General features: G+C 35.9%; 1 protein-coding gene across 11 annotated transcripts in view; it reads left to right on the top strand.

The window, feature by feature from the left end:
• Positions 1–22,921, top strand: part of TANC2 (tetratricopeptide repeat, ankyrin repeat and coiled-coil containing 2) — a 567,085-nt gene that overhangs the window by 144,826 nt on the left and 399,338 nt on the right. For 2 of the 11 annotated variants that reach the window (XM_074260890.1, XM_074260889.1), the window contains one exon: positions 4,639–4,740. The exons of the other annotated variants lie outside the window; for them this stretch is intronic. The gene's annotated coding sequence lies outside the window, so the exon portion shown is untranslated. The remainder of the gene's footprint in view (positions 1–4,638; positions 4,741–22,921) is intronic. 11 annotated transcript variants of the gene reach the window in all.

Here is a 22,921-nt window from a genome sequence, read left to right as displayed (position 1 = left end):
TTTTCAGGATAAGTCACCCTGAGCAACATCCAAAGCTCCATTACTCTTTAGAATACATTATTATATTACCTTTTACATTTTCTAATGGGTGCAGAATAGTCTTGCATTATTCAAATGTCCTTTCCTTTTTATTTGAAGGTCTTTCTCCTGATCCCTTGCAGAATTTGATTCTCACTAGAATTGTTAAATTTAACCAATATGTCTTAAAGTTTGTGGCCTTAAGTTTGTTTTCTGGAAGCAATCTGTGAACTTTTTCAATTGGTATTTTATTTTTTATGTTCAGAAATTCTTGACAGTTCCCTTCTATTATTTCCTTTATTATAGTGAATTTTTTTGTCCTTTCATGTTTTTGTGAGAAACGTATGATCCTTGGCAGTCTTTACCTATTCTGACTTTCAGATCAGTATTTTTGGCTTTTGTGTAGTTAGCACATTTTCTTTAAAATTTTTTTATTTTTGCTTCCCCCCCCCCCCCCCATTGTCCTTTGCTTCATTGTGTTTGTATTCTCTAGCTCCTATTTTATCTCTCTTTGGGGAAGGGAATGCTGTTTGGTGATTATTCCCATTGTTTTTTTCTGCCCATTATTTTTCCTGTGGAAGTCATAAATTCTGCTCTTGTAATTCTCAATTCTCTTCTGAACAACCCAGTGTATATTATGATAGTCTCTGTTTTATCAGGTGTTGGATTGTTTTCCTATATTTTGCAGTATTTATTCATTGACGCTAAACTCATTTACTTGATCTAGTGGCTACATTTTTTCTAATGTTAATGAGTGGTTTTTTTTTTTTTTTTTTTTTTTTTTTAATTTACTGCTTATGTTTAAGGTTTTTTTTTAGTATTCTTTCTAAAATGTTTGGAAATTTCAGTCTCTCTCACCACCCCAAACTTTGCTCACTTTCTGACTCCTTCCCCTTTGAGGTTTCCCTGGGAACTGGATTTCAAAGTGTCTTAGCTGCCTCCTCTGTTTCTTAGTTTCTTAGCCTTACATTCAAGAGTTCAGAACTTTTCTATGCTGGCACTACAGGGTTGTATTCTCTGGCAGATTTTTGCTCTTGGGATACTGGGCTGCCTTAAGGAACTTTTTAGTATTGGAAAGAAGTGGGGAAACTGAGTGGTAGGGTTGGATTCTGGTGTAAGTTTGTGTCTTTTCCTTGGGTTTGTTAGTGCACATTTGCTACTGGTAATGTGGATCATGAGAGAAATACCAGTGAACTCAGAATAAGTAAGCATCAGTGTTGGGTTTTTTTTTTTTTTTTTTTCAGTTCTTCTTTTGGATTATGGTTGTCTGATACTGTGGAAATAGCTGAAGTTCTTTAATTTTTATACATGATTTCTCTTTTAGAGAGATTGGAAAGATCAAACAAAATATATAACCTCTGCCTTAGTCATATGACCCAGTAGTAGCTCAAGAGAATTTAAATTATTTGTAGGATCACATAGCTAATAAATGGCTGAATTGGGATTTGAATTCAGGTTAATCTGATTCATAATCCAGTGTTCTATACATTACACTACGTGGACTTTTTAATTCATTTTACTTTTTATTCATACTTTGTGTCTTTTATTATTTACTTTTTTCCTGGTTTTTGTTTCTTAAGAATTTCTGAAATTGTTTATTGTAGCTCTTATTCTACTTTTTGTCTGCTATTTAAAGTATCTACCTTAATGGATATGTTGTCAGTTTAAAACCCTTTTGATTAAATTTATAAGTCTCTAAGCAAATACTTACAAGATCTTGTTAGCTGTGTTTTATTCTTGCTTGGGAGCCTGCAATAAGGCCTATGTATTTTAAGTTATGTTTCCCATTCTCACACAGCCTTGACTCAGGCCTGTCTCCTAGAAGTTTAGATTTTACATAGGAAAGAATGAGACAGTTGTGAACCATTTAATAATTAACTAGAGATCTGTACCTTTTCTCTGCCTGACATCCCATAATAGGTAAGTATATTCAAAATAAGATGTGGAAGACAATCCTTTGCCTCTGATTTTGCTAACTGTGTTCCACCAATCAACCTCCAGAGTGAGGCTGAACAATCTTTGTACATATGTATGCAGGAAGTAAGAACAACAGCCTGAGACTTTAGATTCTCAAGGACAATTTCAGTAATCTGTTGAAGAAAAACTAGACTAACTTGTGTGAAGAAAGAACGTTAAGATATCATTCTCACCACTGTTCATAGTCCTAAAATCCAACATGGTTTTAGATATCTTTTTAATCTTCTATTTACCACCCAAATCACCCTTCCTCTTATGGATCTTATCTTCCTCAAGCCTTTATAAGTTTTAGAAATGCAATTAGATATCTTTAGGAACCATAATTTGTGTTTGAGTTGTGTTCGAGAGTAGAAGTAAGCCTTAGTCATCTGTTTTAGCAAGCCTTGGGAGGTTGCCCTATCATAGGTATATGGTTCCATATCCCAGGAAGACAGTGTACCTTTCTTTCCTTATTATCATGTAGATAAATTGCTGCTACTGTATACCTTGTTATTGAGTCACCAACCACTATTCATTCATCCTCCTCCTGACCATTAATGGATAAACCTTTCACTTGATAATGGCAGGAGTGTGAAATTGTGTTTCCTTTAATCTGTAAAATTAACACTCTAAATTTGTGTACCTTATGGTCTATAAAGAAGGAAGTATCAGGTCCTCCTGGGAAGCCTATCTTCCCAGACTTCAGAGAGTCTATGAGAGAGACTATATCTTCCTGTCTTACCTTTTCTAAGCAAATCACCCCATTGATGCAGACCCTTTTCAGGAAATTCCAACTTCAAGAGGCTTTAAAAAAGTGATTTCCATTCATTTGGAGATCTAAGCCTGGGGACTTTGGCTTTCTTTTCAACCTGAAACCAGAGCCTCAAGATTCTCTATTAAAGGATATTTCTAAACTCACTTCTTTGCAGAATATCCAAAGCAGGACTATGCCTTGTCCCTTGGTATAGCTGCCAGTCAGGACCCTGCCCACTGAGAAGATATTCTCTTCTCAGTGCCAGCCTCCATTTTCCTAATAGGACTTTGCCATCATGAAGTCAGTCTCTTAGCAAAGATGACTTCTCATCCAACAACAAATTGTCATTTTTGCCTAAAATTCTTTGGGTTCACGAATTCTTTCACAAAGGACCTGCACTGACCAAAAGGGAATTTTCACAACTCTGTGACTGCCACTAGAACTCCCTCAATAACACATAGATCTGTAGCACATCACTTCTTTGTCCAGCTTTCTCTATAGGAAAATAGTCGTATTCTGCCTCTCTTCTTAAATGGTTCTTCCCTTTTTCTCTGAGTGTTGTTCTTCTTATAGGCTTTCTGAAACAGGTCAGATCTACTTTTTCCTCTTTAGATGCTTTTTGCTTTGTTCCAGGAGGAAGAAGTTATGACACAGTGTCTCTTAGGCATGGAGGAAAAATCTGTGGAAAGGCACAGAGATGGGAGCTAGCATATTGTGGTACAATGAGCAGGAAGTAGATCATTTTGGCTGGAATGTAGAATATAAAGAGGAGTGATAAGATGATAAGAGCTGTGCTTTAGGAATATCACTTTGGTAGTTTTTTGAAGGATAGATTAGAAAGAAGAATTACTTGAAATAGAAGGACAAATTAAGAACCATTGTAATAGTCCAAATGAGAATCAATAAAGATTGGAATTAGAATTGTTGCTGTGTGAATAGAGAAAGAGGGAATGGATGTGGAAAGTGTTTTGGAGCTAAAAATCAAAAGAAGTGCTTGGGAACGAATTGGATATAGAGGTCAAAAATTTAAAGTGATTCTGAAATTTCAGACTTTGTCAAATGAAAAATGGTGATGCTCTTGATAGAAATAATGGATTTGTGAATACTCATTAGTACTGTTTTAAACATGTTGATTTTGAGAATAAATAGTGGGAAATGTACATTAGGCAGGTAGTAATGAAGAACTGGAGCATGTGCATGCAAGAGAGTGAGAGTGAAAGAGAGAGTGTATGTAGACCTTAAACATCTTAGTGACATCTGAGGATTTGATAAACACGCCATCTCTGCCTTTATCTAAGTCATTGGCACAAATGTGAAATAACACAGGGCTAACCACAGATTTTTGCAGAGTTTCTTTCCGAATCAAACCATTAATGGCTATTTTTGGTATCCAGTCACCTACCAATTATTTACCTATGTGATTGAACTATTGTTTTATTCCCATTTCTATATTCTTTCCAAAAGAATATTATGAGGAATTTTTTCAATTAATGTGCTAAAATATGTGTAAACCATATAAAAATCTACCAGTGTAGATCTGTAAGAAAAACAAATCTGGGATGTCTTCTCTCTTTCTTCTCTTCCTCTGCAATCAGGGTTAAGTGACTTATCCAGGGTCACATAGCTAATAAGTGTGAATATCAGGATGAATTTGAACTCACATCCTTCTGATTCCAGAGCTGATGCTCATGATCCTTTGTACCACCTAGCTGCTACACAATTATAACCTTTTCTTGATGAAACTCTTTATACTAATATTTTCTCAATATTCACTAGTCATCCTTTTAATGCTATATTCTAGATTTATGCCAGTTTGATAATAGTGTGCATGCTCCATTTTCATCCTTTTTTTGAGATTCACTTAACCCTTATTTTTTCTCCAGTTTTCTGATACTTCTCCCATTCTTTAGGAGGGAGTGGAGACAATGGTTCAGCACTCACATATTCAGATTTCTTCAGTACCCAAGGATGCAAGTTCATCTGGGCCAGGTGACTTGAACTCATCAAGCTAGGTACTATATTTCAACTTCCTTATGTTTGATATCAATTCCTTGTTAGGTATCTTTATTTTGACATTTTGAAACAAAGATCATTTTCCTTGGCAGAAAAAATAGAAACAAAATAAGAACTGTCTTTTTTTCTTTCATCACCTAGTATGGTCACATCCAACTTGGACAATTGTCCTTTTCCTTCTTTAATCCTCCTATTTTTCCCCTGGGAAAAAAGCTTGCCAAAAAACCCCAAAAGTTCATTTTTGTAATCGTAAATTTTCCTTGTACATTTTAGCTCATTCTGAACTTTATTATCTCTGACATTTCAATAAGACTATGCCATGCTTTTGTATTCATCCTTAGTTACTTGCTCCATGGTCAGTCATAAACATTTACAAATTTACTGTTTATGAGGCACTGTGTTAAGCATTGAATGTACAAAGAACACAGTCCCCTACACCAAAAGAACTCACATTCTGATAGTGCCGACAACTTGAAACAGCTATATTCTTAAAAATTATATACCAGAGATATATGGAAGGTTTTCACATCAACATTATATGCAGGATTCCATACCCATATTTTCCTATATTCCCAAAGAATAGAAAGAGACACAATTTCTCTATCTTTTCTTTGGTGCCCTCCCTTGGTACTTATAATTTCCCACCTCAGTTTCAACATATAAATCTTATAAGCTTTAATAGCATTCTGGTTAAATATATAAGCTTTCAGCATATAAATCTTCCCATGGTTTTTTTTTTTCCACATCCACATTCAGCATTTAATATGATTCACTAATATTTTATTCCATAGCAGTTTGTTTAGTATTTGTGAATTGGTGGACATTGATAGTTTCTAATGCTTTGTTAGTTTACAAAGATTGCTAGAAATATTTTGCTGTGTATGGATGGAATATTTCCATGTGTCTTAGACTTTTCTGATTTGTATGCCTAACAGTGGTATCTCTGGGTCAGATGTTTGAAAGTTCTCTATTTCATTAAATGTCTAATTTTTCCCCTGAAGAGTTATACTCATTTTTGCTGGATAATTTCTTTTTGATTGTAATCTTAGCTCCTTTGCCATCCAGAATGTCTTATTCCAAGCATTTTGCTTTTTTAATGTAGTAACTACTACATTCTATGTTATTCTGATTGTGACTTCATGGTATTTGAATGGCTGCTTTCTCACTGCTTAAAGTATTTTCTCTTTGCTCTGAAATTTGAGTATAATATTCCTGGGATTTTCATTTTAGGATTTATTTCATGAAGTGATTAATAGATTCTTTCAATTTATCTTTTACCTTCTGGTTCTATAAACTATCAGGGCACTTTTGCTTGATAATTTCTTGAAATATGATGCTAAACTACAGCTGTGATTCAGATAATCTAATAGTTATTAAATTATTTCTCCTTGATTTATGTTCCAGGTCAGTTATTTTTCTGATTAGATATTTCATACTTTTATTTACAGATTATGGTAGTGTCTTGATGTCTCATGGAGGCATTAGTTTCCTCTTGCTTAACTCCAGTTTCTTCTTCCTTCCTTCCTTCCTTCCTTCCTTCCTTCCTTCCTTCCTTCCTTCCTTCCTTCCTTCCTTCCTTCCTTCCTTCCTTCCTTCCTTCCTTCCTTCCTTCCTTCCTTCCTCCCTCCCTCCCTCCCTCCCTCCCTCCCTTCCTTTCTTCCTCCCTCTCTCCCTTCCTCCCTCCCTCCCTTCCTTCTTCCCTTCCTTCCTTCCTTCCTTCCTCCCTCCCTTCCTCCCTTCCTCCCTCTCTCCCTTCCTCCCTCCCTCTCTCCTTCCCTCCCTCTCTCCTTCCCTCCCTCCCTCCCTTCCTTCCTTCCTCCCTTCCTTCCTTCCTCCCTCCCTTCCTCCCTCCTTTCCTCCCTCCCTCCCTTCCTCCCTCCCTCCCTTCCTTCCTTCCTTCCTTCCCTCCTTCCCTTTCTCCCTTCCTCCCTTCCTTCCTCCCTTCCTCCCTTCCTTCCTTCCTCCCTTCCTCCCTTCCTTCCTCCCTTCCTCCCTTCCTTCCTCCCTTCCTCCCTTCCTTCCTTCCTCCCTTCCTTCCTTCCTCTCTCCCTCCCTCCCTTCCTCCCTCCCTCCCTGAGGCAATTAGGGTTAAATGACTTGCCCAGGCTCACACAGCTAAGAAGTGTTAAGTTTCTGAAGATGGATTTGAACTTAGGTCCTCTTGACTTCAGGGCCAGTGCTCTGTTCATTGTGCCCCTTAGCTGCCCCTTAATTCCAATTTTTAAGGACTTATTTTTTTCTGTAAGTTTTTGTACCTCTTTTTCTCCATTTGGCCAATTCTGTTTTGAAGGCATTATTTTCTTCTGTATTCATTCTTTATGTCTCTTTTACCAAGCTGTTAATTCTTCTTTCATAATTCTCTTGCATTGCTCTTATTTCATTCTCCACTTTTTCCTCTCACTCTTATTTGATTTTGAAAATAGTTTTCTATAGTTCTTCTAGGGATTCTTGTTGGGCTTGGGTCCAATTGTTTTTCTTTTCCTTTGAGGCTTTGATTTTAGCCATTTTGACATTGCTATTTTCTGAGTTTGTGTCTTTATCTTTCCTGTAGTAACTTTTAATGGTCAGGTTCTTTTTTTGTTTTTTGCTTGTTTTTGCATGCTATTTCTTGACTTTGAATTCTATGTTAAAATTGGGCTCAATTCCTGCAGTGGGGAGCACCATCCTGAGCTTCAGGCTTTTCTTTATATTGTTTTCAGTGTTAGTTTTGGGTATTTGGAAGTTTTTGGTGATTCCAAAGTAGTGTGATTCAGGGAAAAGTGTAGTTATTGCTTACCTCATCCTTATTCAGGAAGGCCCCCTGCTCCCTTGGGACTGAAAATGATATTCCTCCTTAGAGCACCTGATCCCTTGTGAATGCAAATAATACTGCTCAGGCCACCTGCTCCCTTGAGACCAAAAGTGCTACTGTTTCTGAGGCCCCTACTTCATTTGGACAGCAAGTAATACTACTCAATAAAACCCTTGATTTCTTGAAACTTCATATGCCTCTCTGTGTCCCAGAATTGTTACTGGAAAGTGGGTATGAACAATGGAGTTATCAAATAGTGCCATGTCCTATACCCAGTATTAGCACAGAGATTCCCTATAATCTCTTTCTGGGACTCTTTGGTCACACAGAAATTTAGAATTATTGTGTTAACATGAAGCAAGTCCAGTTATGAAGAGCAACAGTAGATAATTAATGTGGTTGATTGATCCTTCCCCTTTACTGAAACTGTTGTCTCAATTAGTTTCCTTGTTGATTCTCTAGTGCTTTATAAGTAAATTTACATTAGTCAAGAATTAGGAATAATTTGTTTCCTCTACTATTTGTTAATCATCAAATATGCCTCAGATATAATACAAGCATGAAAATTTTTAAAGAAGGGCAGTAATGATATCAACAATCTCCAGAGCAGAGACAGCTTACTGAAAATGAACCATGTGGGTCTTTGAGACTCATAGGCTTCAGTTTTTTTTTTTTAATTGTCACATGCCCAGTGAATATTAATAGTAATATACAATAATTAGCATTCATATAACACTTTAAGGTTTGCACAGTGCTTTAAAGTTTTCTCATTAAATCCTCATGATGATTCTGAGAGATGGTGATATTATCATTATTTTACAGATAAGGAAACTAAGGCAGGCAGGCCCCTAGGAATAGGAGTAAAAGTTTAGAGCTGCATTTGCTCATTACTATTGTTACCTATAGTTTATATAAAATATCTGACTTGATTTAAGCAATCTGACAAGATTGATTTTACTTTTTGTTGGTTTTTCTTTCTCATGATTTTTCCCTTTTGTTCTCATTGTCTTTTTACAATATAATTAACATGGAAATATGTTTAATATAATGTAAATGTATAACCTTTATCAGATTGATTGCTGTCTTGGGAAAAGAGGAGGGAAGCAGAAAAGGAGGAAAAATTGGAAATCAAAATATTATAAAAGTAAAAGTTGAAAACTAATAAATAAATTTAGAAAAACAAAATGTCTGACTTAATGAAAAGAGGGGGCATTAATCCACTCTCTTTTGAGATTCTGTCCCAGGGCAGAGCTGTTTTAATTTGTGAGTGAATGGTGAGAGGGTGAGTAAAAATTATTATTCATTGTAGCCAATCCCAGATCACACTTTGCATTCCATCCCGCTATCCTTCAGATCATCAATGCCTCCTGATTAGACTCTTGTCATGTGCCCTGCCATATATTGCCTCCCCCAGCTTTCTCTCTCTTGCTTTTGCTCTATTAACACTAATTGCATCACTATTGTCATAGGGAAGGTACTGGAACTGTGTATTCTCTGAAAAAAGGAACTCATAGGAAATCTTTTCTATTAATGCTGGTTGGTATCAGAGCTGCCCAGAGCACTGAGACAGGATAAAGTGACTTGCCCAAGGTCACACATCTAGTAAGTGTTGGAATTCCGATTTGAACTCAGAAAGATGAGTCCTTTTGACTCTAGACTTAGCACTCTATATACTATGCCCTTAACTGTCCAAGTACTGAAAAGGATGTAACAATGATCTACATACTTCTAGTTCCACTCATAATGCCTGGGATTCCATTACACTGATTATACTGACTGCCACTCTTGTATCTTTTTTGTATATCCTATTAGAATATAAGCTTCTTGAGGGTAGGGACTATTCCACTTTTTTCTTCATATCCCTAGCACTCATTATAGTTCTTGATAAATGACTTTAAGAGAGTTATTGATTGTTTAATTGACTAGAGGACTGACCTTGTAATCAGGAAAGACAAATCAATACTTTTAAAGAACTCTTAGACTACAGATCATTAGCTAATTGCCAATTGCCATCAGTGGTAGGGGTTTCTATACCTTGGTTTCCCTGTTCTGAGGAGATGACAGATCATGTGATCATAGATTTAAAGTTGGAAGGTGTTGTAAGAGATTTTATCCAACCTCCTCTTCACATGAAAATAGGTTAAATAATTTGTTGAAGGTCACACAGATGGATCCAAAAATAAAATAATAACTACAACATCCTCATATTTAGAAACTGCTATGATTAACAGTTAAATCATTTGACAGGCATTTATAAAGTGACAACAGAGGGGACAATATGTAAATTATACTTCTGTCCTTAAGTAGCTATGTGACTTTTGTCAACTTACTTGAGTCTTTGCAAAAGACCTAGAGGATCACTAAGCTCTCTTATTGCTTTGATATTTCATATGGTTCTTTAAATATATAGCAATAATAGCTAACATTTAAATAATACTTTAAAAAAGTGGCAAGCACTTTACAATTTGATCTTGATAACAATCCTAGAAGATAGGGTTGCTTACCAGTGAGAAAACAGATAAATAGTTGTTAAATGATATGCCTATGGTCATACAGCTAGTAAGTGCTTGAGAACAGATTTGAACTCATTTGTTCTTGACTCCAGGACTGTTGTTCTATGCACCATATACGTAGTAGTTAGCTACTCAATGATATTATACTGTATCCAGTGATTGAATTCTTTGCATCATCATTTCACAGCTTAAAATTTATTCTGAGTTCCAAAGAGTTTTACAGAGTGGAGAAAATCTAGTAAAACTAAAGGAAAAAATCATGAGAAAGAAAAGATGCAACATACACAAGAATTAATTTAAAACTGTCTTTATATGTAAGTCTAAGAATGCCCTTCTTGTACCTACATTTGAGAAACATTTTTCAAGTGACTAGTTGTGTGAGGCACAGTAGCCTTCAATAACACAGTGTCTTTTAAAACAAGGATATCATGGCTTTTCCCCTAGAGTTTTCTGCCTCCTTCTAGCTATCCATATGCTTCTCTTGGCCTATATGTAAACAGACTTCCTCCCACCTATAGTCAGACCTCAGATTAGATCTCACTGCTGTGCCAGGATATTGTCTCTGCCAAAAAAAAAAAAAAAAAAAAAAAATTCTTCCAAGTCCCATAATATTTAGCAAAAATGCTAACTTTTATTTGAGATTGAATACCTGAACTTGATTGGCTTTATATATTTCACATAAATGGCAAGAAATTTAGATTATCATTTGTATTTAAGAAATGATTTGATATTTAATCTGTATCAGATTGCTTACTGTTTTGAGAAGGGAGAAGGTAAGGGAGGGAGGGAAAAATTTAGAACACTAAGTTTTACAAAAAATGTATGTTAAAAACCATATTTACGTGTGTTTGAACAAATAAAATACTATTTAAAAATTATTTGAGCACTAATTTAAAAATCTGAAAGAAATCCATCCATGTTGTCTTATATCTCTTCTATCCTATGCAGTTAAACTCCTTAAAATGGGGTATTCAAAGCCCTTCATAATCTAGCTGCCTACTATTTTTCCAATTTTCTTACATTTTACACTCTTTAATAGCCTCCTTGCTATTATAGGAACAAAACATATCATCTTTTTGTTTTGGGGTATTTGCTCTGATGGACCCTCATATTTTGAAAGCCTTTCCTCCTCAATTTTGCCTACTGACCTCTCTGGTTTCCTTTAAGTCCCAACTAAAATCCTGCATTTAATTTTCAATAAACATTTGCCCAATTAGATGTAAAAGCAATTTTTAACTTTGTTGTTGTTGTTGTTATAAACTGTTGAGACCCTGGATAGTTTAGAATCAGCAGGAGTCTGGATAAGCAAAAGTCTTTATTCTTGGTCTTTTGGGATCATTCTCAGGGGATTAGATATAGGAATCTCTACACCTCCTTCCTCTCCACCACCAAAAGAATGAACCTCCTCCTCCTACTCCACCCACTCATCTCACTTCCCCTTCTTTGGCCATACCCACCGATAAAGCCTGCACAGAATAGTTAAGTAGGGTCATCCTCCAAACATGTTAATAGAGAATTGTCCAATTGGTAATTAGCCTCAAGTGCTAGATTACCTTGTATCTGCTCAGTTGTAGCCCTTTACAATAAACTTTATTATAATAAAAATTTAAATTACAATGATAGTATCTGAGAATGATTAGCTGTGCTACAGTTATTGAGATACCTTAATAAAATGGACAATATTTTGGGTGCATATTGAAAGCTATTGTAGAAAAGAGTCAAAAGAGTTTGTCTACAATATTTTATACTCATATAGAATTATATTCAATATGTACCCTGCTACTTTACTATATAAACTTCTCAATCCTTCTAAAGTTTTCTCTTGGGACATTGGTATAAGGATAGAAGTAATTATTTTATGGTTGTAAAAAAAAAACTTACAGCTATAGCCTAAAGAAATGTTCTAGCCTTCATTTCCTCTATCCCTATATTTGTCAGAATTGTAAGTTTTCTCAATATTTCAGAATCTATCTTCAATACCCCATTTTAATTGTGGGATGATTGGGAGATTTTAGCTATATATCTGTCCATTCTCTCTAGGTATTTATGACATTGATCTTGCTTCTTCCCTCCTTATTTGGCTATTCTTTTTCAGTGTCTGATTTGCTGATTTCCTCTAATCTCTCTAATCTGCAGCCTTTTATATCCTACTGCCTATTGAAATAAAGATCTGGAGGTTCCAAAACCTTCTTTAAGGCCAACATGTTCAAAACTGAACTTATGTCTTTTTCTTCAGACCTTTCTCTTTGTCCTTCCATCTCTGTCTCTGTCTCACTCTCTGTCTTTGTTTGCGGTTTCTCTTTCTCTCCCTCTCTTCTTTCTTCCCTCCTTCCTTTTCTCTGCTGGAACCCTGCCAGGTTTTTTATTCTGGACTTTGTAACTGAATTTTTGATATATATTTTTCTTTTTGTAGTGCTATTATATTTTTCCAAATACATACAAAGATAGTTTTCAATATTCACCTTTGCAAAACCTTGTGTTCCAAATTTTTCTCCCTTACCTCCAACTTTGCTCTCAAGACAGTAAGCAATCCAGTGTAAGTTAAACATATGCACTTCTAAACATATTTCCATATTAGTTGAATAATTAGTTGACTTAGTTCCATATCGGCTCCGATGTCTTCCTACCTTTTAACCTTACTTCCAAACCCCATAATAAACCTCTTTTATCAATCTAGGTTTTCGGGTCTGTAAATTCCTTTACAGAGGACTCTTGTGCCATTACTACACCTCATTTAACTCTGGATCCTTGCGCCAAATCCAGAGTGGTTGGAGGGGAGCTATATTTGACTCCCTGTACCCCAAACCTGCCACTAGACCTCAATTAAACCTAATTTCATTTAGATACTCCTTATCTAGTTCTCATCAAGATAATGTTCAGACTCTTTTTTTTTTTTTGGACGTGACTTTCAGGTAGACCAGTTATTTTAAAATGATCACTCTTGGATCTATTTTCCAGGTCAACTGTTTTTCCAATAAGATATTTTACTTCCCCCCCCCCCCCCTATTCTTTTGAACAAGAAAAATTTAAAAAAAATTAAGTATTCTTTGGATGTGCATTATAAGACTACAGTGCTTTTTCTGGAGATGAATAGACTTTTCCATCATAAGTCCTTCAGAACTGTCTTGGATCATTATATAGCTGAGAATAGGAAAGTTATTCACAGCTGATTATTATACAATATTGCTTGTACTATGTTCAATGTTAATCTGATTCTGGCTCACTTTATTGAATCAGTTGGTATAAGTACTTTCAGGTTTTTCTGAAAGCATTCTTTTAATCCTAAAATCCCATCCTTTACAGAAAGCTTTCTCCTTCCTCTCTCTCAATTAATTATTTCTTATTTTTCCTTGCTTTGCTTTTTACTTCTGCTTTGCATACCCTGTGCTTACCATTGTGCTTGGCACTTGGTAGGTGCTGTTCTTTATTGATTGATTGAGATAATAATTATCTTTCTCATCCATTGTGCCAGCTATTTTTCTTTCTTGATGTGCTTTTTCTCAGTGACAAATTAAGCAATAATTTGTAAAACAAGAAGACTACATTGCATGTAGTATATTTGACTTAACATCTTCAATAAGGCAGAAACAATATTATTTCCATGAGAATGATGTTAAAATTCTTATTTCAGATGATTCTCTGAAAATAATGCAGTTAGGGATATGTCAGTTATAGTGGATTTAATCTACAGCATCATTTGGGGCAACATTATTTGTAGTGAACCTTATGTAGGAGGCAATGAAAAATGTAATGAAATAGGTATCATTAGAATGATTGAAGGCTAATGTTATGTAAGTTTCATTTCCTTGATATAATGTTCTCTGCTGAGGTTTTCTTGGGGTCTCTGGAAGCAGCCTTCATTTCAGTTCAGTAATCACCACAGTACAGTCAGGTGTTAAAGTCCAAATCCTTTATTGTCTCTTTCAAAGTCTTGTCTCCTTTCCTGGGGCCTGTTAGCTTTCTTAGAGTAGAAATCCTTTATTATCTCCTTCCTGGGGCTGGGCAGCTTTCTGGAGAGCCTTTCAGTCTGGCCTTGGTGTTAATGGGGGAAGTGCAGGAGTCCAGGCCAGCCTCCAGGAAGATCTAGGATCAAATTGAATTTCTCTCCTTGGTTCTGAGAGCTTAGGCTCCTGCTGCCAGTCCTTTGCCTTCTCTCTGAATGTCTCGGAATCTCCCTGGTTGAGACTCCTAGCTTATATGCTCCACACTGAGTATAAATCAATCATTATATCACTAGGAAACCATTATTTGTTGTAGGATTAAATCAATGAGAAATTAGATTTAACCATTGTCTCCTCAGTTCCACTTAGTACTTTATTTCTTTTTTTTTTTTAATTTAATTTTTATTTTATTTTATAATTATAACTTTTTTTTTGACAGTACATATGCATGGGTAATTTTTTACAACATTATCCCTTGCACTTACTTGTATTCAGATTTTTTCCCTTCCTCCCCCAACCCCCTTCCCCAGATGGCAAGCAGTCTTATATATGTTAAATATATTACAGTATATTCTAGATACAATATATGTGTGTAGAAGCGAATTTTTTGTTGCACAGGAAGAATTGGATTCAGAAGGTAAAAATAAGAGTTTACACTCATTTCCCATTGTTCCTTTTCTGGATGTAGCTGATTCTGTCCATCATTAATCAATTGGAATTGGATTAGCTCTTCTCTATGTTAAAGATATCCACTTCCATCAACATACATCCTCGTACAGTATTATTGTTGAAGTGTATAATGATCTTCTGGTTCTGCTCGTTTCACTCAGCATCAGTTGATGTAAGTCTCTCCAAGCCTCTCTGTATTTCTCCTGTTGGTCATTTCTTACAGAACAATAATATTCCATAACATTCATATACCATAATTTACTCAACCATTCTCCAATTGATGGACATCCATTCTTCTTCCAGCTTCTAGCCACTATGAAAAGGGCTGCCACAAACATTTTGGCACATACAGGACCCTTTCCCTTCTTTAGTAGTTCCTTGGGGTATAAGCCCAGTAGTAGTATGGCTGGGTCAAAGGGTATGCACATTTTGATAACTTTTTGGGCATAATTCCAGATTGCTCTCCAGAATGGTTGGATTCTTTCACCACTCCATCAACAATGCATCAGTGTCCCAGTTTTCCCACAGCCCCTCCAACATTCATCGTTATTAGTTCCTGTCATCTTAGCCAATCTGACAGGTGTGTAATGATATCTCAGAGTTGTCTTAATTTGCATTTCTCTGATCAATAGTGATTTGGAACACTCTTTCATATGAGTGGAAATAGTTTTAATTTCATCATCTGAAAATTGTCTGTTCATATCCTTTGACCATTTATCAATTGGAGAATGGCTTGATTTCTTATAAATTAAAGTCAATTCTCTGTATATTTTGGAGATGAGGCCTTTATCAGAACCTTTAACTGTAAAAATGTTTTCCCAATTTGTTACTTCCCTTATTTAATCTTGTTTGCATTAGTTTTGTTTGTGCAGAAACTTTTTAATTTGGTGTAATCAAAATGTTCTATTTTGTGATCAATAATGGTCTCTAGTTCTCCCTTGGACACAAACTCCTTCTTCCTCCACAAGTCTGAGAGGTAAACCATCCCATGTTTCCCCAATTTATTTATGATTTCGTTCTTTATGCCTAAATCTTGGACCCATTTTGATCTAATCTTAGTATGTGGCGTTAAATGTGGGTCCATGCCTAGTTTCTGCCATACTAATTTCCAGTTTTCCCAGCAGTTTTTGTCAAATAATGAATTCTTATCCCAAAATTTGGGATCTTTGGGTTTGTCAAACACTAGATTGCTATTTTTATTCACTATCTTGCCCTGTGAACCTAACCTATGCCACTGATCAACTAGTCTATTTCTTAGCCAATACCAAATGGTTTTAGTGACTGTTGCTTTATAATACAGTTCTAGATCAGGTACAGCTAGACCACCTTCACTTAATTTTTTTTTTCATTACTTCCCTTGAAATTCTTGACCTTTTGTTGTTCCATATGAATTCTGTTGTTATTTTTTCTAGGTTATTTAAATAGTTTCTTGGAAGTCTGATTGGTATAGCACTAAATAAATAGATTAGTTTAGGGAGTATTGTCATCTTAATTATATTCGCTCGGCCTATCCAAGAGCACTGAATGTCTTTCCAATTATTTAAATCTGACTTTATTTTTGTGGCAAGTGTTTTGTAATTTTGCTCATATAATTCCTGACTCTCCTTTGGTAGATATATTCCCAAATATTTTATACTATCGACCGTTATTTTGAATGGAATTTCTCTTTGTATCTCTTGCTGTTGGATTGAGTTGTTAATGTATAAAAATGCTGATGATTTATGTGGATTTATTTTGTATCCTGCGACTTTGCTAAAATTCTGAATTATTTCTAATAGCTTTTTAGCAGTCTTTGGGGTTCTCTAAGTATACCATCATGTCATCTGCGAAAAGTGATAATTTGATTTCCTCATTTCCTACTCTAATTCCTTGAATCTCTTTCTTGGCTCTTATTGCTGAGGCTAGAGTTTCTAGTACTATATTGAAAAGTAATGGTGATAGTGGGCAACCTTGTTTCACTCCTGATCTTATAGGGAAAGGTTCTAGTTTATCGCCATTACATATGATGCTTACTGAAGGTTTTAAATATATGCTCCTTATTATTTTAAGGAATAGTCGATTTATTCCTATACTCTCAAGCGTTTTTAGTAGGAATGGATGTTGGATTTTATCAAATGCTTTTTCTGCATCTATTGAGATGATCATATGGTTTTTATTAATTTGATTATTAATATGGTCAATTATACTAATAGTTTTCCTAATATTAAACCAGCCCTGCATTCCTGGTATAAATCCCACTTGGTCATAGTGTATTATCCTGGGGATGATTTTCTGAAGTCTATTTGCTAATATCTTATTTAAGATTTTAGCATCAATATTCATTAAGGAAATTGGTCTATAGTTTTCTTTCTCAGTTTTCGATCTACCTGGTTTAGGTATCAGTACCATGTCTGTGTCATAGAAGGAATTTGGTAGGACTCCTTCAATCCCTATTTTTTCAAATAGTTTACTTAGCATTGGAGTTAGTTGTTCTTTAAATGTTTGGTAGAATTCACCTGTAAATCCATCTGGTCCTGGGGACTTTTTCTTAGGAAGTTGGTTAATAGCTTGGTCTATTTCTTTTTCTGAGATGGGACTATTTAGACTACTTACTTCTTCCTCTGTTAATCTGGGCAAGCTATATTTTTGAAGGTATTCTTCCATTTCATTTAAGTTATCGAATTTATCGGCATAAAGTTGAGCAAAGTAGCTCCTAACTATTGTTCTAATTTCCTCTTCATTAGTGGTGAGTTCACCCTTTTCATTTTCAAGACTATCAATTTGCTTTTTCTCTTTCCTTTTTTTAATCAGGTTTACTAAGGGTTTGTCTATTTTGTTGGTTTTTTCATAAAACCAACTCTTAGTTTTATTAATTAATTCAATAGTTTTTTTACTTTCAATTTCATTAATCTCACCTTTTATTTTTTGAATTTCAAGTTTTGTGTTTGTCTGGGGGTTTTTAATTTGTTCCTTTTCTAGCAATTTTAGTTGTAAGCCCAATTCGTTGGCCCTCTCTTTCTCTATTTTAAGCAAGTAGGCCTCTAGAGATATAAAATTTCCCCTTATTACTGCTTTGGCTATATCCCACACATTTTGGTATGATGTCTCATTATTGTCATTTTCTTGGGTGAAGTTATTAATTATGTCTATGATTTGCTGTTTTACCCAATCATTCTTTAATATAAGATTATTTAGTTTCCAATTATTTTTTTGGTCTATTTTCCCCTGGCTTTTTATTAAATGTAATTTTGATTGCATTATGGTCTGAAAAGAATGCATTTACTATTTCTGCCTTACTGCATTTGATTTTGAGGTTTTTATGCTCTAGTAAATGATCAATTTTTGTGTAGGTTCCATGAACTGCTGAGAAGAAAGTATATTCCTTTCTGTCTCCATTTAGCTTTCGCCAAAGATCTATCATATCAAACTTTTCTAGTATTCTATTTACCTCTTTTACTTCTTTCTTATTTATTTTGTGGTTTGATTTATCTAATTCTGAGAGTGCAAGGTTGAGATCTCCCACTATTATAGTTTTGCTATCTATTTCCTCTTACAGCTCTCTTAATTTCTCTTTTAAGAATTTAGATGCTGCACCACTTGGTGCATATATGTTTAATATTGATACTGCTTCATTATCCCTTTATTCATTCATCCCTTTAGCAGGATATAATGCCCTTCCTTATCTCTTTTAATTAGATCAATTTTTGTTTTTGCTTGATCTGAGATGAGGATGGCTACTCCTGCTTTTTTGGTTTTGCCTGAAGCATAATAGATTCTGCTCCACCCTTTTACTTTTAGTTTGAATGTCTCACCCTGTTTCAGGTGTGTTTCCTGTAAACAACATATAGTAGGATTCTGACTTTTAATCCTGTCTAACTGCTTCCTCTTTATGAGGCAGTTTGCCCCATTCACATTTATGGTTAGAAGGACTAATTCTATATTGCTTGCCATCCTATTATCCCCTGCTTATGCTTTTCCCCTTTCCTTCCCTCTTACCCCCCCTACCCAGTATTAAACTGGTGAACACCACTTGCTTTTCACAGCCCTCCCTTTTTAGGATCCCTCCCCCACCTTAAAGATCCTCCCCTTATTTTACCCCTTTTCCTCAAAATTTCTGTATTCCCTTCCCCTTAGCTTACTCCTTCCCTTTCACTTTTCAATGAAGTGGAAGAAGTTTCACCATAAATCGAATATGTCTATTGATACACACTATGTTCATCTCCCTCCTTTCTTTCTCTCAGATATAATAGGTTACCTTTGCCTCTTCAGGAGATGTAGTACCACCACTTTACACTTTTTTATGATATAATTTCCTTTCCACCTCTAGTTTCTAAGACAAATTGTACATATGTTCTTTACATAATTTTTTTGGCAGAAGTATAGTTCTCAAGATTTCTTTTTACCTTTTTAGAAATCTCTTGAGTTCTGTATTTGAAGATCAAACCTTTTATGTAGGTCTGGTTTTTTCATCAAAAATAGATGGAATTCATTGATTTTGTTAAATGTCCATCTTCTTCCCTGGAAAACGATGCTCATTCTTGCTGGGTAAGTTATTCTTGGCTGCATACCAAGTTCCTTAGCCTTTTGGAATATCATGTTCCATGCCCTGCGTTCTTTTAAGGTGGATGCTGCTAGATCCTGGGTTATCCTTATTGTGGATCCTCCATATCTGAATTGCTTTTTTCTAGCAGCTTCCAATATTTTTTCCTTTGTCTGATGGTTCTTGAACTTGGCCACTATATTTCTTGGCGTTTTGATTTTAGGGTCCCTTTCAGTAGGTGATCGATGAATTTTTTTCAATATCTATTTTACCCTCTGTTTCCAGAACGTCTGGGCAGTTCTCTTTGATAATTTCCTCTAAAATGGTATCCAAGCTCTTTTTTTCCTCACATTTTTCAGGGAGTCCGATTATTCTCAAATTGTCTCTCCTGGATCTGTTTTCCAGGTCTGTTGTCTTTCTAGTAAGGTATTTGACATTCTTTTCAATTGTTTCATTTCTCTGGTTATGCTTGACTACCTCTTGGTTTCTCCTTGAGTCATTCATTTCTACTTGTTCCAGTCTAATTTTCAGTGATGTATTTTCTTCACTCACTTTTTTTATATCTCTTTGTAATTGTCCAATTGAGTTTTTATCTTCTATGGAATTTTTTTCCATTTTATCCATTTTATTTTTTAGAGAGCTGTTTTCTTTTTCCAGCTCACTAATCCTGTTTTCCTTGGAGTTGTTTACCTTTTCCAGCTCACTAATCTTGTTTCTCAATGATTTGATTTCTTTATCCACTCTGTCTTTGAATGCATGGGATGACTTCTCCAGGCTCTCTTGCCAAGCTTCCCTTCCCTTTTCCCATTTCTCTTCCAGCTCTCTTGTGAGAGCCTTTTTGATGTCCTCTAGGAGATTCTTTTGTATTGAGGAGCAGCTCATATCCCTCTTAGGGTATTCATCTGGGGACAGTCTGTTCCTAGTCTCCTCATTGTTTGAAGTCTGCTCTCTCTCCATACAAAAGCTGTCAATGGTTAGAGCCCTTTTGAATTTTTTGTTCATTTTGTCAGAGTAGGAATCAAAGAAAACAAACTGACAAGAGAAACAATTGGTCTGTTTTGCGGGGGATGGGGCTGGATGGTATCAATGGGCTTCCTCTACAGACTGGGGGTAGGCCAGCAGAGAGCCACTAACAGAACAGCAATGACTGTACTGAGTCTGCGTTCTGAGGCTCCGAGAACGCACTGAGTCAGTCCAGGTGGGGGTTGGGGGTGGCCAGGCTCTGAGAGAGGCTGGCTTTCTGGGGTTTTAATCTTCACCTCCGGTGTTTACACCCTCTCTGCTGATCCTAGCTTGCTGCCAAGACGGAGTATCCACACTGGGGCAAAAGCCCTTTCACAGAAACGACAGAGATCGTACCCCTCCCCCTCTGGTCTGAGCTGTGTGAGCTGCCTGTCTTGCTCTGGCTTGCCTGCCCTCAGTCTGCGCCCAGTCTGATTGACCCTCCCCCGAGCAAACACAGACTTTTCTGGCGACTTTCAAGGATGTCTTCTCTTGGTGATTATTTGTGGATTTCTTTCTGGGTCAAGCATTAACTCAGAGGCTTGTCATGAAGTAAGTTCTGAGAGAAAACGAGGAGCTCAAGCAGCTGTCTGCCTCCACGCCGCCATCTTGGCCGGAAGTCGCAGTACCTTATTTCAAGTTCTGGCCCATAACATCTCCTTGTAGGATTAAATCAATCATACTTAACCAGACTAAATTAGATTACTATTGTCTCTATCAAGTCCACTGATGTAGTACCTTGTAAGAATCCTTGGTTTCAAGTTCTGAGTTCTGGCCCATAATAACACCTTAAACCATGTCAAAGGTAGTGGACTGTGCTTTAATAACCAATGTCAGACATTATTTGGAATCCAGAATACTCAATAATGATTGTTTTATAAACTGAACACCTGGATTTCAAGTAGACAAAAAAATGCAATCTGTATTCTTTCAAGATTTCCTTTGCCCTTTCTGGCTTACAAAAGTTGAAATATTTGGATCCAAAGTACAAATTGCAACTTGAAAAATCCTACTAGACTTTTAAAAATGACTGTATTCTTATATAGACGCTCATTGTTTTGTATTGTTCTCCTCCCTCCCCCCACCCCTTTCTAGATATAAGCAATTCTAGTTCTATAAAAGTAGGAAGATTTTTTTTTTAAACTCAGTCTCCTGAGTATACACTTCTCTAGAGAAAAAAACATAAACACTTCATATTTATCAATATTTCTGTCTCTTCCCTTTTATTCTTTTGTAGGTTTCTTTTGTAATTCTACTTTCATATCTATTTGTCTTTTATATTTTTCATATGAATCTCCTATAAGAGCACCATGTTTGTTCAAGAAGTTAGAATTTCTTTGTGCAAAGCACTGTGGGAGGCATCAAGTGAGGTATAAAGTTTGGACAAGACAGCCCTTGCATTTATGAAACTCACAGTTTAGTGCTCATGCTCATGTAGGGGAATTAGGTGTCCTGAATGGGCTGTAACCTCTGTAGTATTTAGCCAATGGGCAATCAGAGGAAGGACTTGTGTTTTGGGATAGGATACAAAAAGTTAGTCTAGCACTCAAGTGTATACCTGTTCTTGCAAGATTATAAATAAAAATCTTTGCAACACCATGAATAAAAATCTTTACCTGGCTTCTTTAGTGAATCTATAGAGTTCTTAGTAAGGCATTTTGTTTCTTACAAAAACTATAAAAGACATTCATGGTATTCTAAGCCAACTTCCAAAAAACTGAGACCCAGAGAAGTGGCTTACTCAAGGTCAGGAAGAGACAGGAGTTGAACTCAGGCCTTGTGGTTCCAAATCCAGCACTTTTTTCCCTTAAGAAGATCTGTGTACAAGTGAGATTAATATTGCAGTAGTATAAAAGTCAAACTAAAGATAGCAGAATAAGAGAAAGTAATTCAAGGATCACAACAAGGTTTTGAACATAAGAAAGTGGGGAGTCTAATAGTGAAACTGGAAGAGCAGATTTGTGGGGAAAGATAATTTATTTCATTCATTTTGGAACTGTTTAATTTTTGTTTGTGGAATGTTAAAGAGACAAAAATTCAGACATAAATTCAACCAGGGTTAGTGGCAAACATAAAGATATATGAGTCATTTTGACCCCTGGGTCAAGGGGCTTCAGGCTTATAGGAAAATGTTGCTTAAACTCAGTTAAGGGAAGTGTTATGTTCAGACTGGGCCCCATCCCCCGGTTCTTGAGACCCTAGACTTTCTGAGAAGTGTGTGTCTAACAGAGTCAAGACAACATTGCAGAACTTGCCAACAGGTTCCATTGTGTGCTCACTCTCGTCCAGACACTTCCCCATTGTAAACAAGAAACTGTGTCAGTGACTCCCAAAATTTGTAACTGCAAGGCTGTACCAGGATGTGGCAAATGGGCTTAAAAGTGTACCTCAGTCTACTAGCCTGTCTAGTGGGGTCAGTCACCAGCCAGCTAATAAATGATGCTTTAAATTGAATAATCTGGTCAGAGCTGTCTATCTCCTGTCTGTCCATTTCAATTTGTGTAGAGGTGATGGTTGAAATTGTGGAAGTAAATATAATGATGATGTAATAGCTAGCATTATATCACTGATTAAGATTTGCAGAATGCTTTACATATGTTTTCTGAGTTGATTTTTACAGCACTCTGGTGAAATAAATGATATTGTTAAACCTTTTTACATATAAGGAAATAAATTTGAGAGAAATTAAATGACTTGTTGGGGGTCAACTATTAAGTATTTGAAGCTGGTTATGAACTTAGGTCT

The sequence above is a fragment of the Sminthopsis crassicaudata genome, chromosome 4, assembly GCF_048593235.1.
Source record: "Sminthopsis crassicaudata isolate SCR6 chromosome 4, ASM4859323v1, whole genome shotgun sequence".
Taxonomy (NCBI): Eukaryota; Metazoa; Chordata; class Mammalia; order Dasyuromorphia; family Dasyuridae; genus Sminthopsis; species Sminthopsis crassicaudata.
The sequence above is the reverse complement of the archived record's forward strand: the minus strand, read 5'-3'. Positions and strand labels throughout refer to the sequence as shown.